Genomic DNA, 3,686 nt, shown 5'->3' on the forward strand with positions numbered 1-3,686 from the left:
TGAACCTACATTCATTCAACTAAAAGAAAGAAAGAAATAAGAAAAAAAATGCAGCATTAAAGAAAATATTTTTGTGTATTTTTAGCAAAATTTAGGTGTAAAAACTAAGAAATTTATGTTATTTATTGTTAAAAAAATTTAGTGTATTTTTATTCTGATAAGTTTTGTATAATTCAAAACTCTTCCTCTTCATCTGCTGCTGCTTCTTCTTCTTTTTCATCATAATTTTTTTCTTATTCATCTTTTTCTTTTTATTTTACTTTCTCATGTTTCTTTTTGTTTTACTCTTTTAACAAGAATAAAAACAAAATTACTATGAAGAGAATAAACCTACATTCATTTAACTAAAAGAAAGAAATACGGAAAAAAAAGAATAAAAAAATGCAGCATTAAAAAAAATATTTTTGTGTTTTTGTAGCAAAATTTCAATGTAAAAACTAAGAAGTTTATGTGTTATTGTTAAGACATTTCGGTGTATTTTTATTCTAATGAATAATTCAAAACTCTTTCTCTTCCTCCTCCTCATCTTCTGCTTCTTCTTCTTCATTTTCTTATTTTTTTTTTCATAATTCTTTTTGTTTCATTCTCTCAAGAGGAATAAAATAAAAAAAAGAAGAAGAAAAATTAATGCTGCAAAATTACTAGGAAGAAAAGGAGAAAAAGAAAAAACGCAACAACAACAGCAACAATAAAAGAACGACGATGGAGAGAAAATAGGAGAAGAAGAAGATTCCGTCTTTGTTTGTGTGCTTGTTTTTTACCTGAGTTTGTGTATCGCAATCATTAAGGTAGCGTTTGGTAGAGAGACAGAGACTGAAAGACTGATACTGAGAGACAGAGACTTAGAGACAGAGACTGAAATAAATTTCAGTATTCTGTTTGGTGCAAAGTGGGAGATAGAAATGAAAACAAGAATAAAGTTCTAATTTAATTTGTACGAAGGATAAAAGGTATAAAATGTTATTAAAGTTTCAGTCTCCATTTCTAAAAATTTCAGTCTCCTGTGTCCCCACTTTTTGGAGGTACTGAAATACTGAAATTTTGGGAACAGAGACAGAAATTTTAGTATCAGTCTCTGAGCCAACAAACATGATACTGAGTCTCAGTCTTCCAGTCTCTATCTCAGTACCTCAAAACAAACGTTACCTAAATAATTTTGGTACATTTCTGAGTTAATTGAGGTGGATTCTGGATTTAATTTTAGAATTAATTGAGGTGCATTCCGAAAACAAGCTCAGACCAAAAGTGCACCTTATTTAGATCCAAAATGCACCGAAATTAAATCTAAAATGCACCTTAATTACTTAATGAAAACCCCTCTTAAAAACTTGTCTCACAATTAAAAATTTTCGTATCAAAATTGAGAAGCTTCTGTGTAACAGTTAGAAAATTTCAGTGTTATTTCCTAATAAATTTTGTATAATTTAAAACTCTCCTTCCTCCTCATTCTTCTTCATCATTATCATTTTCTTTTCTTGTTCATCTTCTTATTTACTCTTAATAAAAATAAAAAAAATCAAACAAAGAAAAAAATACATAATATTACAAAATTAATAGGAAGGTGAGTAAAAGAAAAAAAAATATAGCAACAACAGCAGCAATAAAAGAACGACTATAAAAATGATACACGCAAAAAAAAAAAAGAAACACGAAAAAAAAAGAAGAACGCAAAAAAAAGAAAGAGGAAAAGAAACGCGTCAGAAGAGAAAGAAGAAAAAACACGTAAAAAAACAGGATTTCTCGCGTGCACTATGTAAGTAGGTTATGTAGAGTTATGATTAACTTGGGTAGACTATGTTAGCAAAAAAGTTTGGATGTGGAGTGGAACTAATTTTTTTTAGTTTTACAGTCCTGGATAATGGATATTGTTTTACAGTCATGGATATTGAAACAGTAAGAGGATCGCCACATGAATTAATAGTGTTGTACTTTGTTTATTGGTTATGGGATTGAGTTCGTTAACACACACTGTCAGCATTTACTGTCCTGACACTTTCGCGGAGTTTGCCATTTTACTTGTCGGATTGGGCATCTCAACTCATTCATAGTCTTTTGTCTATGTTTGTCGAGTGTCGACAACCCTTATTATATTGTAGCCAGCGAAATACAAATCAGTTTACAATTTTAGCTTATTTTTACTCTATAACTCTAAATTTATTGTTCTTAGCTTGAGAAATTAGTACTGTTACGGTGGGTAACCGGAGATTAGTGGGCCGGATGACGTTGGTTGACCCAAACGTGTGAGGGAGGTGGCCAGCTGGTGCACCTGAAACTCGGTGTTCCTCCGTTCGACTTGCGCGTCTGGAAGAATGGGGGGTGGTACCTGCAATGACACTCCAATGCCTAAGTTAGCAAGAGGGTGAGCAAGTTTAGAATGTATTGGAACTTAGTGATACCTGAGGGATGTCAGGGTATTTATAGTGGTGAACCAATAACCACCGCTGAAGTAGTGCCACCTTTTTAGGTGGATAACCGTTCCCATATCTTAGGGAGGTTAAGATATGGCTCTATGAAGTGGTTAGAGAGTTTCTAGGGGCGGTTACTCATTCGAATGAGTGTTATCTGCCAGCTAACCCTCGTATCCGACTTCTTTGGAGTAGGTCGTGTTCAGTACCGACTTCTGGGAATGAAGGCCGGTACTGGGGGAGGGCCAACCCCTTTGGGTTGGGCTTCTTTGCTTGGATCCTGGGTCCTATTTATTGGGCCAGGGTATGAACAGTGCCCCTACTCGAGCCCAATTTATTTTTAAGAGTTGGGTTCGAGTATTCAACTCGGGGTCATAGCCGATTTGTAAGAGGACCGACGTGATGGTTTAGAACCGACGTGATTTTTCTTAGACCTTTCGGTTCTGACGGTTACGTCTAATCAATCGTCGTGTCCGTTAGGGGTGTGCGTAGAGATTTAATGGCCTTGGTAACGGTGCATCTTCATTAATGATTGCCCCGATTTTACCGTTATGCCCCTAACGTTCTTATAAATATTTTCCCTCTCTTTCGTTGTTTCGTTTCTGCGATCTTTCAAATTTTCCTTGCCTTCGTTCGTGCTGCGTTCTTGCGTCTTCAAAGGCTTTTTGCTTCCAACCCTTATTTCCGGATAAAGGTTAGTTCTTTAATATGCCTTTGTAGATAAATTTGATTTGTAGACTTTAGTTTCGCATCCTCCTCCCTTTAGAGACCGTGTTGGTGACATTTCTTTTCCCCTTGTAGGTTTGTTACCCCCCTTTTTTATAAAAAGAAATGGCTTCTGTAGATGCTCTCTCTCACTGGGTTGATGTCACGGTCTTAGGGGAGGAGCCCTCAGTCGATTCTGAGTTCATTACCAACCTTCGCACTCATCACAGAATTTGTACTTCTGAGGATGACGAACCAAAATACGAATTGGTAGTCCCGGGTCCTGAAGACCGGGTTTGTTTTGGAAGAGTCGATGAGGCGGCCCCTCATTTTTTCTTTATGTATGAGTGCATGATCACCCGTTTGGGTGTTTTTCTTCCTTTTTCGAATTTTGAGATATCTGTTTTGCGTCACTGTCGAGTCGCTCCCACCCAGCTTCACCCCAACTCTTGGGGTTTTTTGAAAATTTATCAATTTGTCAGCCAGGCTTTAGAGTTCCCGACTTCTATAAAGATTTTTTTCCATCTTTTTCATATGACAAAACCCTTCAGTGGGCTAAACAATAAACAACAGTGG

At 36.0% G+C, this 3,686-nt stretch overlaps 1 protein-coding gene across 1 annotated transcript in view; it reads right to left on the reverse strand.

Annotated features, from left to right (window-relative positions):
• The window catches only part of LOC107609274 (outer envelope protein 80, chloroplastic), a 17,728-nt gene continuing 15,952 nt past the window's right edge, over positions 1,911-3,686 (reverse strand). The window contains exon 17 of the mRNA XM_016311159.2: positions 1,911-2,179. The gene's annotated coding sequence lies outside the window, so the exon portion shown is untranslated. The remainder of the gene's footprint in view (positions 2,180-3,686) is intronic.

This window comes from Arachis ipaensis, chromosome B07 (genome assembly GCF_000816755.2).
Source record: "Arachis ipaensis cultivar K30076 chromosome B07, Araip1.1, whole genome shotgun sequence".
In the NCBI taxonomy this organism is placed as follows: Eukaryota; Viridiplantae; Streptophyta; class Magnoliopsida; order Fabales; family Fabaceae; genus Arachis; species Arachis ipaensis.